The sequence below is a fragment of the Capsicum annuum genome, chromosome 2 (assembly GCF_002878395.1).
Source record: "Capsicum annuum cultivar UCD-10X-F1 chromosome 2, UCD10Xv1.1, whole genome shotgun sequence".
Lineage (NCBI taxonomy): Eukaryota > Viridiplantae > Streptophyta > Magnoliopsida > Solanales > Solanaceae > Capsicum > Capsicum annuum.
Genome location: NC_061112.1, coordinates 15,639,327 through 15,655,399, shown reverse-complemented (window position 1 = coordinate 15,655,399; position 16,073 = coordinate 15,639,327).

Genomic DNA, 16,073 nt, shown 5'->3' with positions numbered 1-16,073 from the left:
AATCTTCCTCAACATCAACAAGGTATCAATGCATTGAACCATAACTGACTCGATATTTGGAGAAGGATATGAAGACTCAATACATAATATTTTCAACAATTTAACTCATCAAAACCATCCGAAAAATACCAAGACTCATTGCTACTTCAATATCAACATTTCTCAATTTGCCATCCAAATCTCATTTAAAGGTACTTGAGACATCAACCCATAGTAGGGATATAGAATTTCCAATATCAATTATAAATTCATAATAAGGAAATAGTGGAATGATAGTTATAAATCAAGGCTTAACAAATTAAATCATCATACTCTCAAAATCAAATACTTTTTTGACATAATTCCATCTCAACATCATACACATATCGGATGACATAATCCCATAGCTCATGGACAATAATATAAAATATTAAACCATATTTCCAATTCATGGTAAAACATGTAAAATCTCATGTCAATGTAATTCAATAAAAATACCAGGCACAAGATCGAAAGGATAATCTTGTTCAAAGCCCCACATACCGAAAAATGGAAGATGAATATGAACTTCCGACTCCAGAACTTTATTCACGAAAATAAAGGTGATTCTCGAAGCCCTTAACATGATCAACTCAAATCCCAAATCAATTTAAAATTTCTACGGTTCAATCAAGAGACATAGAAGGATGAAATTTGGAGTAGTAGGGTTGGGGTTTGAGCCTTAGGAAATTTTAGAGAAAAACGAGCTATTGAATGCTCTTAATGGACTTAAATCCATGGTTTATCTGGATGGATTGGATTGGGAATGACCAAAATACCCTTAAAAATCAAATAATGTCAAATCTGGCCTTTGGTGGACTGTTTTGATGGCTGAAGTAGATCGATCATAACTTTTTTCTCCAATGGCCAAATTGGATGAAACCAATTTTATTCTGTTGATATATAGTAGCTCACCCAGATCATTATGTACAAAGAGTTATAATCATTTAAACTTGACCCTAAAATTCGCCTGGCCTCAATATTTTTTTCCTGCACATTTACTGTTCACTACTATTCACGGTTAGATCAAAATGATCATAACTCATCGCTCGAGTGTCTATTTTTGATGATCGACATATAGTTTGAAAGCTTATTCGATGCTCTACGTGATGACGGGTCGCATATCTAGAAAATCCACACATAAAAATTATTAATCATGATAAAGAATAGAATTCAACACATTTTCATTCGAGATCTTAACGAAAAAAATTTTCTAGGGCATCACACTTATACATATATAGGTTATTTATAATTACATTTATATATTCATATGTTATATTTATACATAACACATCCATATCCATGCATGTAGGATAATGTCGGTGGCATAATAACAGATTCAGTTCAAGACGTTGTTGATGCAACCTTATTTAGGTTGTCAAACCCTTCAACTACAAATCCATTGGATGTTGTTACTCCAAATACAATGACTGAGAGCCAATGGACGCTTCCTGTAACGCCCCGCAAAATCCTCTTCCAGTCTGAGCCTTAGAGTGTATTTGGTAAAGCAAAAAATCCGAGTCTAAATATTTCAGAAATATCTTCCCAAGTATGAAATGCTTTGAAACATGTAGTAATATATTTGAGCATGAATTAAGATTATAAAGGTCCCCTAACTCAAGGATGAGTTGAAAGCTTTCCTATCGTTCAAGTTTTAGTGAGCATCAAAACTTTGGTCAAATTCAATCGATCATAAATCTTTGTATATATTGAATTAGAGGATTTACTATATATCAAGTGAAATCTCTTTGAATTATCTTTCCAACGATACTAATTTTGTCAAAAATTGATATCGGAGCAAAGAGTTATGCCCATTTTACTCCAGCATGTCTGGCTCGGAAACTGGTGACGACAATTGTGACAAGCCGTCACGCCCATGATGGCCTATCACCAATGTTGTCAGACCTGGGCAGATTTCTGACCCTAGTGACGATATTTTGTGACAAGCTGTCATGCCTGTGATGGCCTATCACCAATGTCATCAACCTTAACCAGAAACTCAAAATATCACCCTTATGTGACGACAATTCGTGACGGCCTATCACCAACTTGATGGCTTGTCACGGATGTCGTCGGCTAATTTTTTTAGCAATTTAAGGACATTTTTTCAAGGGTATTGTGGTCTTTTCTCATCTTTTGAAGGTCTCTATAAATATGAGGAACCCTATCCAAACCTTAATTTCATCATTTACTCTTCCAATTCTCTTAAGAGAAAATATCTAGGGTTTCAACTCAAGAACCCTAATCTTTCAAAAATTTATCCATAATTCTTCAAGATTTCTTCAAGAATTAAGTTTCTCTAGTGTGGGCTTCGAGAATTATTTATTACAAGTGCGGATAGAGTGTCAAGTATTAGAATTCATTCAATTTCAAAGATTAAGTTATGTAGATGTTGATTCTTGGGTCCTTTCATCCAAGAAGATAAAGAACCCTCTTTAAAACTCAAAGATTTTTATGTTTATGAGTTGTTAATGATTTGTATGAGTGAGATTGATGTTCAATGTGATATTTGTGATAGACCTTCTTAAAGTTGTTTCTATGTGATGTGTTCATGACTTCTGGGTGTAGAAATGGTTGAATAAGCGAAGCATGTCCCCCATAGGTTTGATAAAGAACTTAGGTGAACATAAGGGCCATTATAGTATGTTGAATAGGAAACCCCAAATTGTGAGCTAGTCCATGCATGCCTAGTGTTTGATATAATGCCTTAGCAAATGAATTGTGCCACAATAGTATGGAAATTCTCAAATAAGTATGAACCCGTGCATGTCTAGTGTTTTGTTGAAGGACCTTAGTAAATAAGTGGGGATGTGATAGTAGTAAATTCCCTAATTATGTGCTCTTTGATATATGCTAAGCTTTTAATACATGTCAAGTGGTTAGCAAGTAAGTTGTGACATGATAGTATGAAGTTTCCCAAAATCATGTGATATCCAAACACATGTCAAGACTGATATAGGTATGAAATAGTTGAGGTTAAACCTTGTTGAATGGAGTATGATCTAGTAGCATGTTTCTCCTACATTATTATATGATTATGATTCTAATATGCCTAAAGTGACCTCTTGGCGACTGTGATGATGAATAGACGTTTGTGATCCTTATATGCTTGAGGTGATGTCTTAATAATTGTGGGAATAAACATATGACATGATTCTTAATTACTTGTGAAGATGCTTTGATGCTTGTGATAATGAACGAATGCTTGTGATGATGAATGAATATTGTGGTGGTGACTAGTCAAGAATGATTATGCTTTACTTTTATGTTATCGAGTCCTGGGGGTATTTATACCCAACAATAGAGCTGTTGTCTAGAGCTCGTGTCAGTTTCTTGATAATTTTAGTCGATCCATCATTCTCAGAACTCAGTGAACTATAGAACTCTGTATCCTCAGACAAGTGGAAAACTTAAGAAAGCTCAGTAGTCTCAGTTATCTTTGTAATCTCTGTATCGCTAGTAATCTAGCCTCAGTCTTATAATCATCTCAGATTTAATAGTATCCAAGTGATTCAATTCTAATAGCAGAAGAGATTCAAGTAATCTATTCAAGCTCTGCATTATCATTCAGATACTATGATTCGATACCTTTTTCGTCAGATACGGAACTAAGTAATCGCAGCATAACTCAGTCAAATCTTTTGAGAAACATGATCAGTATCAAATTCAGTTCAGTTATGTTCAGTTAAGATTTTATTTCAGAGTCTTTCAGTTGGGAGTAGAAACTAGCACCGAACAAGGAAAGGGATGGTGACTCCCCGTCAGAGAGGCCATCACTACGAGCAATCCCTGAACATCAGAACTGCATAGCTAGCGCAGGGTGTAGGAGTCCCCGTCAGTAGAGGCTGTCACCATCAAAAAGGTTTGACTATTATATTGCCTCAGGCCGACTTCCTGCGAGGGTCATCTCGTTAGAGAGGCTTGACCAAAGAGGTCTTTACCCGTGGCATGGTATTGACACCCTTCCAGCTGAGGTTACAGGTTAGACCCCACCTGTGGTAGGTTGGGGCATGTCGATTAAGTAACTACTTCCCACAGTTGCAGTTTCAGTATCAATCTTCAAAAATTAGGACTGTGTGGTACAGTCGTCTATCTCAGTGAGGAATTTAGATAGTTCTATTGATTCATGGACCATCCCGTCAGATAGGCTTAGTATCATATACAGATTCTCACTATCATATCTAGAGATCTCCCGTCAGATAGGCTTGATCTCCATCTCAGATTTTGTTGAGTATTTTTGTTGTCCGATTCGGACATGATCATACTTTTTATCATTAATAATCACTTTCGGAATAATCTGTTAGAAAAGTTGATCTCTAATCCTGTCAGTCGAAAGCAGTAAGCTCAGAATTCAGTCCTTGTTATGAGTACGTCTAGACTCTCAGTTATCAGTATCATGAGTCAGTGATTCAGTATCTTAGTGTCAGTAGTGAGTTCAGTCTGCAGTAAAGTGGTATTCAAGTTTTAGTATCTGGAGTTGTGATGATAGTGTTCATGGTGTGTGCATTCATATATGTGTTCTCATGCGGCATCTTCATGATTATTCAATTTAGATATTGTGCATGCATGAGCCTTTGCATTAGCCTAATTCATCTACATACTCGGTACATTCCTGTAATAACGCATTTGCGCTATGGTGTTTTATTTGACACTATAGGTTCAGAGGCACAGGATCTAGAGTATCCTTAGCAGTTTAGTCCCAGTCAACAGCAATAATAGTGAGTCTTATTCTTTCGAGGATGAATCTTATTTATTATTAGTGCTTCAGACTTTGTTTATTTTCAGTTGACGGAGTTAGTTGGGGACCTGTCCCATCAACTCCACAGTCCAGATAGTTTAGAGACTTTTCAGACTGATGTATTAGTATTTAATTTTCTGTATTATAAGTATTCATAGATGTGTTGAATCTTATGGCTAGTTTTCAAATTTATTTTAGATATTATGCAGTATACAGTACAAATAGCAGTAAAGGGTTATCTTGTGGTCCTTCGGGGTTATAAGCATCGTGTGACGTCTCGGAATGGGATCTCGGGGCATGACAAACTTGGTATCAGAGCCTAAGGTTCAAGAGTGTCCTAGGGAGTCTGAAAAGCGCATCTAGTAGAGTATTGAGCATAGGTGTGTAGCGCTCCACATTTATGTACAAGAGGCTACATGATGTTCTTAGGAGTAGTTTCCCTTCTTTTAGTGATCATTTCATAAGAGTGAGCATGAGCTCAAATTGGTTCTCAGTCTAATCCACTTGTTTCTTCCAATTATAAAGTATGCCTTCTCCCAGAGATTTTGTCCGTGGGGTTGGTGATCAACCTCCACAGCCAGTAGATCCTGGGAATGAGAGTGTGTCACATGTAGAGTTTTGGGTAGCTTTTTAGGCGCTAGACCAAGCTGTGACTAGTGTTCAGGGCAATCGTCAGGCTACAGCCCCACTTCAGCAATATGGGGACTCAGCCGCAGCCATAATCAAAAGTTTCATGAAAATGAACCCGCCCAAATTATTTGGGTCAGTAGTAGGTGATGACCCATAGCTTTATCTAGAGGAGGTGAATAAGATCACCCAGATTATATGTGTTTCTAAGAAGAAGGGTGTTGAGTTAGCATCTTATAGGTTGAAGGATGTTGCTCATGATTGGGTAGTGATGTGGAAAAGAGTAGAGGGGAAAATGCAGCTCCTGTGACCTGGCTAGAGTTTCAAAGTGCCTTTCTAGATAGGTTTTTCCTGCTAGATATGAGAGAGGCTAAGGTAGAAGAGTTCATGAACCTAAGGCAAGGTTCCATGACCATGAAAGAGTATTGTCTTAAGTTTAACCAATTAGCTAAGTATGCTCCTAACTTGATAGCTGACCCTAGAGCGAGTATGAGTAAGTTTGTAACTGGTGTATCCGGGTTAGTATTGAAAGAGTGTAGAGCTGCTATGCCTTATAGAGATAAGAACCTTACTAGACTGGTGATGTATGCCAACAGATTAAGGCAGATAAGATAAAGGAGAGAGAGAGAGAGAGTGAGTAAGAGAGCCAAGATAGGTAGCTGTGGTTTCTCGCAGTCAGGGTCTCAAGGTAGTAGTAGTTCTCAGTATGGTTGGAGATTTTTAGTTCCAGCTCCATCTTCAGCTAGTGTACCCGCACTTGTGTTCGGGGGTGTTAGATCTGAGGGAGCGCCAAGCTCCAAAGCCTAGAGCAGTACTAGTGGTGTTCATACCCATCCGCATTGTGGAGAGTGTGGCAGGTGCCACTAAGGTGTGTGTAGAGCCGATAGCGATGTGTGTTTTGGTTGTGGTGAGCCAGGACATAGAATACGAGAATGTAGGGTGCTGACTCAAAGGGGTAGACTCCGTGCGTTTCAGGCTCGCCTTGATCGGGAAAGATCTCCTGAAATAGATTCGGGTATGTTATGAGCCCTTCATCTTTATGAAGTGAATTGATAGATCCTTTGCTCCCATTTTGAGCTTATACGTTAGCATGAGTCATGCATGAGTTTCAAATCTTGATCAATCAATCATGACCTAGTCTGTAGGTGCCCCGCGCACCGCCCCAGTATTTCAGTAAAGTGTGTTTAGAAGGACATAGAGTCCCAAGAGGGAGATACCCCATAGTATTATAATGGTGCATGCCATTAGATTTATCCCGATGCATGTTCAGATTTTCTTTATGAAGTTAGTATCAGTCATTATTGAATTGTTAAGTCGTACTTTCGAAAGTCAGCTTAGTTGGACATTCATGCATTAGATATGCGAATTTAGTAGAAATGAGTTTAGCTTGTCAGTGTGTGATTAGTCATGCATTCTTGAGATCATCCCAGTTATGAGTCCATGCATCAGATATACATGAGTGTTATGAGAATTCATCTATGAGTAAATTCAGTCGAGTATTACATGCACCAGATATAAATCATGCCTAGTATGAGAACTCTATATGTCAGTGGTTCCAGTTGCGTAAGCATGCCTTAAAATATTTCCATTTCTTGAGTAGGTTTTATTGATCCATATTATTAGTTTATCAAGCGATATTCAAGGACAAATGTTCCCAAGAGGGATATAATGTAATGCCCCACAAAATCCTCTTCCAGTTTGAGCCTTAGAGTGTATTTGGTAAAGCAAAAAATTCGAGTCTAAATATTTCAAAAATATCTTCCCAAGTATGAAATACTTTGCATCATGTGGGAATCTATTTGAGCATGAATTAAGATCATAGAGGTCCCCTAACTCAAGGACAAGTTGAAAGCTTTCCTATCGTTCAAGTTTTAGTGAGCATCAAAACTTTGGTCAACTTAAATCAATCATAACTCTTTGTATATATCGAATTAGAACCTACTATATATCAAATGAAATATATTTGAATTATCTTTCCAACGATATCAATTTCGTCAAAAACCAATATCGGAGGAAAGAGTTATGCTTATTTTATTCCAGCATGTTTGGCTAGGAAACTGGTGACGACAATTGTGACAAGCCGTCACACCCGTGCGGCCTATCACCAATGTTGTCAGACCTGGGTAGATTTCTGCCCCTGGTGATGACATTTTTTGACAAGCCATCACACCCGTGATGGCCTATCACCAATGTCGTCAACCTTAACCAGAAACTCAAAATTTCACCCTTTTGTGAAGGCCTATCACCAACTTGACGGCTTGTCATGGATGTCGTCAGCTATTTTTTTCAGCAATTCAAGGACATTTTTGAAAGGGTATTTTGTTCTTTTACCATCTTTTGGAGGTCTCTATAAATATGAGGAACCTCATCCAAACCCCAATTTCATCATTTACTCTTCCAATTCTCTTAAGAGAAAATATCTAGGGTTTCAACTCAATAACCTTAATCTTCCAAAAATTTATTCATAATTCTTCAAGATTTCTTCAAGAATCAAGTTGCTCATAGAATTATTTATTACAAGTGCAGATAGAGTCTCAAGCATTAGAATTCATTCAATTCCAAAGATTAAGGTATGTAGATGTTGATTCTAAGGTCCCTTTCATCCAAGAAGCTAAAGAACTCTTTTAAAACTCAAGATTTTTATGTTTACGAGTTGTTAATGATTTGTATGAGTGAGATTGATGTTCAATATGATGTTTGTTATGGACCTTCTTGAAGTTATTTTCTATGTGATGTGTTCATGACTTTTGGGTGTAGAAATATTTGAATAAGCGAAGCATGTTCCCCATAGGTTTGATAAAGAGCTTAGGTGAAATATAAGGTCCATTATAGTATGTTGAATAGGAAACCCCAAATTGTGAGCTAGTCCATGCATGCCTAGTGTTTAATAAAATGCCTTAGCAAATGAATTGTGCCACAATAGTATGAAAATTCCCAAATAAGTGTGAACCCGTGCATTCTAGTGTTTTGTTGAAGGACCTTAGTGAACAAGTGGGGATGTGATAGTAGTAAATTCCCTAATTATGTGCTCTTTGATATATGCTAAGCTTTTAATACATGTCAAGTGGTTAGCAAGTAAGTTGTGACATGATAGTTTGAAGTTTCCTAAAATCATGTGATATCCAAACATATGTCAAGACTAATATAGGTATGAAATAGTTAAGGTAAAACCTTGTCGAATAGAGTATGATCTAGTAGCATGTTTCCCCTGCATTATTATATGATTATGATTCCGATATGCCTAAAGTGACCCCTTGCCGACTGTGATGACAAATAGACATTTGTGATCCTTAAATGCTTGAGGTGATATCTTAATGATTATGGGAATGAACATACGACATAATTCTTAATTACTTGTGAAGATTCTTTAATGCTTATGATGATGAATGAATGATTGGGGTGATGACTAGTCAAGAATGATTATGCTTTACATTTATGTTATCGAGTCTTGGGGGTATTTATACCCGACAATAGAGCTGTTGTCTAGAGCTCGTGTCAGTTTTTTGATAATTTCAGTTGAGCCATAATTCTCATAACTCAGTGAACTATAGAACTCTGTATCCTCAGATAAGTGCAGAACTTAAGAAAGCTCAGTAATCTCAGTTATCTCTATAATCTCTGTATCGCTAGTAATCTAGCCTCAGTCCTGAAATCATCTCAGATCTAATAGTATTCAAGTGATTCAATTCTAATCTTAGAAGTGATTCGGGTATTTAGAGTTTCGATGATTGTGTTCATGGTTTGTACATTCATATATGTGTTCTCATGCGGCATCTTAATGATTATTTAGTTTAGATATTGTGTATGCATGAGCCCTTGCATTAACCTACCTCGTCTACATACTCGGTACATTCCTGTACTAACGCATTTGTGCTATGGTGTTTTATTTGATACCATAGGTTCAGAGGCACAGGATCCAGAGTATCCTTAGCAGTTCAGTCCCAATCAGCAACAGTAGCAGTGAGTCCTCTTATTTCGAGGACGAATCTCAGTTTATTATTATTGCTTTAAACTTTATTTATTTTTAGTTGATGGAGTTAGTTGGGGACCTGTCCCATCAACTCTACAATCCAGATAGTTTAGAGGCTTTTCAGATGGATGTATTAGTATTCAGTTTTCTGTATTATGAGTATTCATGGATGTGTTGAACCTTATGGCTAATTTCCATATTTATTTCAGATATTATACAGTGTACAGGTACAGATATCAGTAAAGGGTTATCTTGTCGTCCTTCGGGGTCATAAGCACCGTATGACATCTCGGGATGGAATCTCGGGGCTTTACACTTCCCAACAATCAGTTTCCACCTGATTTCCCAAATGCTCAAGTTTGGAAGCGTGAAGCCACAAAAGCACCAATAAAAAGAGATCAAAAGAAGTCAAGGATTTTCAGGTCCGTGTATGTAACAAAATTTGGTTCAAGCACTAAGGATGAGGGCAATTCTAATAATGAAGAGAAGCAGAAGTATGCTTTTGATGGTTGTTCCATTTTGCGAAGAGTTGCCTAATGAATTGATGTTGGATTACTCTCAATGGATTTTCGTAGGGTTATTGAAATATCATGATGGCATGTAAGTGATTTGAATTCTGTTTTATTTTTTTTTTAAAATACTACATCAACATAAATTTTTGTGATACTTATACCTTGTTAATTGTGCAGGAAACAAACCGATAATCACTATCTAAAAAATAGTTCAGGAATAGGTTTTCCATAGTTGGACTTCGTCGTTGCACAACCACAGTCAAAGAATTGATTCTACTTGATGTCGCAACCTAAAATATGCTGGAACAATATGGTAAATTAAACTAACTTTCTTCCATATCATACATGTTGTTATTGTTAAAACTTAACTGTAATACCATATCATACATGTTGTTATCATTTGAAACTGAATTTATTTTTAGAATCTGTAGTAAAATCTAGCATCATACATAGAAAATAATGTATAGTACTTAAGTAAAATCTGAAGTAATAATACTGAAGTAAAATGATGTAGAATCTGTAGTAAAATCTTATGTATAATACTGAAGTAAATGATGTCAAATCTGCATTAGTTTATTACATAGAAGAGGTAGTAAAATCTTATGTATTCAACTGAAGTACAATACCTTATGTATTAAATATAACAACTTCTCCAAAGTATATAACATGTGGAATTTATAGTAAAATATTATGTATTAAATTGAAGTATAATACCTTATTACAAAATGGGAATAATACATTCAACATGTTTCTTATATATTTAAAGTTATGTATAACATATTATCATACATGTAGCACCAGTTATTATTAGAAACTTAACTATAATACCATATCATACATGTTTTTGTTATAAACTGGAGTTATTTTTAGAATCTATGATAAACTCTTACATAATACATAGAAAATGATGTATAATATTAAAGTAAAATTTAAAGTAATAATACTGAAGTAAAATGATGTAGAATTTACACTAAAATCTTATGTATAATACTGAAGTAAAATAATGTAGAATTTGCAGTTAAGTCTTTAATCATATATAGAAAATAATGTATAATATGTTATCATACATGTAGTACCAGCAATTCATACATTAATGTGATAAAATTATTACCTAATAGAGACTGAAGTATAGGCTCTATTGTTTCATCGTTTTTTATCTTTTAGCCTATTTGCACATGTAGCATTTAGATGTTATCTTCTACCACTTGATAAAGAAATCGAAGCTGCAGCTGTGTGATAATTATAGATATACAACAACCAGTTGCTTCTTCAAAATATATATCGAGAAGACATATAGTCGATATTATCCAAATTCTCCATACGTTCAGACATATACGCAAGAAGACTATGCAGAATCATATGTTGTGGCTAAAAATAAAGATTCAATTACAAACATAATTAATGAATTTTATATTCCTGCTGAATTACGGTGGCATATGGTTGATGAGGTTTATGTTCTAGTAAACTGTGGTAAGGAATTTCACTGAGTGTTGGCTGTAATTATGTTGAAGGAGAGAGTGATACGTGTCTACGACTCATTATCAAGTAAAAGAAAAAGGGAACCACCAAATGAAATACAAAAGTTGGCAGTGATGCTACCTACTTACTTGTCAGACAGTGGTTTTTTAAAAAGATAGAGCGAACTGACTTGGCATCACTGGAAGCGTACAAAGAAAAGCTTGGTCAACGTACTCAACTTATCAATCAAAACCCATTTGATGTTGACTACGTTCAAAATATACCACAGCAAGCGTCTGACAGTTTGTAAATAATTTTGATTTATATTTTTTGTACGTGTATAATCATGTTATAATTATTTAACGACCTATTATTTCATAATTTTTTCAAATCAGAGACTGTGGCGTCTTTGTGGCTGGATATGCAGAAATATTAAAAGAAGGACTAGAAGTTCATTCATGTGGTTTTGATGCTGAAAGTCAATGTGCACGCTATGCTTCTTTACTATGTCATTACGAAGTGAGAAAGGCTAATGAAGCATACACAAGTGATAATGACGATCCTCCTCGTCCAAAGAATATTTATCTCCAATCAATTTATGAAAGTTCAATTGTTACTTTAGAGTGACACTTTTTTATGATAGTCTGCATGAAAACATCTAATTGTTATTTTGGTAGTTGGTGTTAAACAGTTACAATACTTGTTATTTCTTATGTTGGATTTTAATATAGATTTTATTGATGTCCTTAATCTTCTTATACATACATATCTTTTAATTAAGTGTATTGCAATGACGTACAACATATTTTATTGTTACTATATAATTTGGTAGATATTACGTTTGTAGTATGTTGTGTTATATATAACGTATAAAAATAAACTACACATTAATGGGTTATTGTATATATAACATATAATTTTCTCCAGTACATAAATACTTTTATGAGTTAATAACATCTAATGTCTAGTTATATAGACTGTGACTATTACATTGAACATGTGTCTCATACATTTAAAGTTATATATAACGTATTATCATACATATTGTTAAAAGTTACTAAAACGAAAATAACGAAAATTTTATCATCATACATATAACTAAAGTATAAAACTATAACATACAAGTATAACATACTGTTAATGTATTTTACATTTATTACTTTGTGATTTTTTTCAATATTAAATGTATGATTAATACGCAAATAAGAGTATGTTATACAAAAAATAATTTATACCATACATATAAACTTAAGTATATTACATTATTGTTTATCTAATGTATACTCTATTCCGGTACATAAATTCTTTTATAAGTTAATAACATTTAATGTATAGATTATACATAATAGGACTAATACATTGAACAAATGTCTCATATATTTAAAGTTATGTATAGCATATTATCATACAAATTGTTAAAAGTTAATAACTTAAATGAAAATAACAAAAATTTTGACATCATATGTGTAATGCCCCGCAAAATCCTCTTCCAGTCTGAGCCTTAGAACGTATTCAGTAAAGTGGAAATCCGAGTCTAAAAGTTTCAGAAATATCTTCCCAAGTATGAAATACTTTGAATCATGTGGAATTTCCCTAATATAAACTTTGTGCCATGTATAGCATTGAATAAGCTTTCCATCGATACCAAATTCGCCCAAATTGGATACTCGGGTGAAGAGTTAGAGCTATTTTAGTGAGACAGTGTTCCACCTGGCACCTTAGCGCGTCGCGAAGCCAGTCAAAATGGCAATCGTCAAAATCCAGTGATCCTCCATAATTATGGCGCATCACGCCAAGGTTTAGTTTCAGAATTGTCAATTTCCAGGGAACCTCCGCGATTCCACTGCGTCGCGGTATAGTTCCAGTTCACAACTCAGGGGGCAATGCGATTTCCACCACGTCGCACCGTCATGCAGTTTCCCAATTGTCCAAATTCCATTGAGCTGGCGCAATTATGGCGTGTTGCGCCAGTATGTAAAATTGGGGATTTTTCAGTTTAATTCCAAGGGTTTTTTTGGTCTTTTTCCCTTTTCCCCAGCCTCTATAAATACCCGGCCAAGGGACTTCAGCCTCATTTCTCTTCCACTTCCAAAAAAATTAGGGTTTCCAAAATTAAAATCCCCCTTTTCTCTTCAAGCAAAAATCAAGAAAAATCAAGAAAGATCTAGAGAAATCAAGAAATCTTTCCAAAGACTTTCAAGAAAAGAGTTTCCCCAAGGTATGTAGATGTTGATTCTTAGGTCCCTTTCATCCAAGAAGCTCAAGAACCCTTTTTAAAACTTTAAGATTTTTATGTTTATGAGATTTCATGGCTAGTATGAGTTGAAATTGATGTTCCTTGTGTTGTTGAGTTTTGTTTCATGGTTGTTTACAAGATTCTTGAGCTTTGACCCTAGTACGTGGAATTCATGTGATGTTTGTGATAAACCCCCTTGAAGTTGCTTTCTATGTGATGTGTTCATGGCATTTGGTTGTAGAAATGGTTGAATAAGTGAAGCACGTCCCCCATAGGTTTGATAAAAGCTTAGGTGAAGTATAAGGAGTAGTGTAATATGTTGAAGATGAAACCCTAAGTTGTGAGTTAGTCCATGCATGCCTAGTATTTGATAAAACGCCTTAGTAAATGAATGGTTCTATGATAGTGTGAAATCTTTGAGTAGGTGTAAACCCGTACTTGCTTAGTATTGTTGAAAGACTTTAGTGAGTAAGTTGACACAAGATAGTGGTAAATTCCCCAATTATGTGCTCTTTGATATATGCTAAGCTTTTAATACATGCCAAGTGGTTAGCAAGTAAGTTGTGACGTGATAGTATGAAGTTTCCCCTAAATCTTGTGATATCCAAATTCATGGCAAGACCTTGTTGAAGGAAGTAGGATCTAGTGGCATGTTTTCCCTACGCTAGCATATATTGATGATTCCTAAATGCTCGAAGTGACTACGCAGTAATTGTGATGATGAATAGATGTATATGTTTCTTGAATGCTTGACATGAATTATTGTAATAAAGAATGAAAGACTGTGGTGATGTCTAGATAATAATGATTATGCTTTACTTTTATGTTATCGAGTCCTGGAGGTATTTATACCCAATAATAGAGCTGTTTTTATAGCCTGTGTTAGTTTTTTGATAATTCCAGTCGAGCCATGATTCTCAGAAATTAGTGAACTATAGAACTCTGTATCCTCAGACAATTACATAACTTAAGAAAGCTCAGTAATCTCAGTTATCTCTGCAATCTCCGTATCGCTAGTAATCTAGTCTCATTCCTGTAATCAGCTCAGAGCTAATAGTATTCAAGTGTTCAATTATAATCTCAGAAATGATTCGAGTAATCCTAATCTATCCAAGCTATGTATCGTCAGTCAGATATCGTGATATAATAGCATTCTATCAGATATAGAACTAAGTGATCTCAGCGTAACTCAGTTAGATCCTTTGAGAAACATGATCAGTATCAGATTCAGTTCAGTTGTGTTCAGTTAAGAATTTAGTTCATAGTCTTTCAGTTGGGAGTAGAAACTAGCACCGAGCGAGGGAGGGGATGGCGGCTCCTTCCGTCAGAGAGAGAGAGGCTGGAGTTGTTAGTAGCAATCCCTGACCTCCAGAACTGCGTAGCCAGTGCAGGATACAGGAGTCACCATCAAGAAAAGGCTGTCACCTCCATAGAGAGAGTATTTGACTATTATATTGCCTTAGGTCAAATTGACCAGAGAGAGGTCTTTACCCGTAGCACGGTATTGACACCTTTCCAGCTGGGGTTACAGGTTGGACCCCACCTGTGGTAGGTTAGGGCATGTCGGTTAAGTAACTAATTCCCATAATTTTAGAATCAGTCTCAATTTCAGTATAAATCTTTAGAAATTAGGACTGTCAGATACAGTCATCTATCATTATGAGGAACTCAGGTAGTTTCATTGATTCATGGACCATCCCATAAGATAGGCTTGGTCTTATATATAGTTATTTGATATCATATTCAGAGATATACTGCTAGACAGGCTTGATTCACAGTCTCTGATTTTATTAAGTATCCTTGTTGTCAGATTCAGATATATTCATATTTCTTATCATTGATAATAGTTTTTGAAATCATCCGTTAGAGAGGTTGATCTCTAATCCTGTCAGTCGAAAGCAGTAAAGCTTCGAATTCAATCCTTGATATAAGTGCATCCAGGTTCTCAGTTATCAGTATCAGATGAGTCAGTGATTCAGTATCTCAGTGTCAGTAGTGAGTTCAGTCTGTAGTAAAGTGGTATCTAAGTTTTAGTATTTAGAGTTGTGATGATTGTGATTATAGTCTGTGCATTCATGTATGTGTATGGGTTCTCGTGCGGCATTATCATGATTGTTTAGTTTAGATATTATGCATGCATGAGCCCTTGCATTTAGCCTTACCCCGTCTACATACTCAATACATCCCTGTACTGACGCATTTGTGCTACGGTATTTTATTTGGCACCATAGGTTTTAAGGCACAGGACCCAGAGTTTCCTCAGCAGTTTAGTCCCAGTCAGCAGCAGTAGTCGTAGCAGTGAGTTCTCTTCTTTTGAGGATGAATCTAAGTTTACTATTATAGCATCAAACTTTGTTTATATTTTTAGTAGACGGAGTTAGTTGGGGACATGTCCCATCAACTCCACAGTTTAGAGAGTTTAGAGGCTTTTCAAATATATGTATAAGTATTCAGTTTTCAGTTTTGAGTATGTATAGATGTGTTGAACCGTATGGCCAGTTTCTGCATTTATTT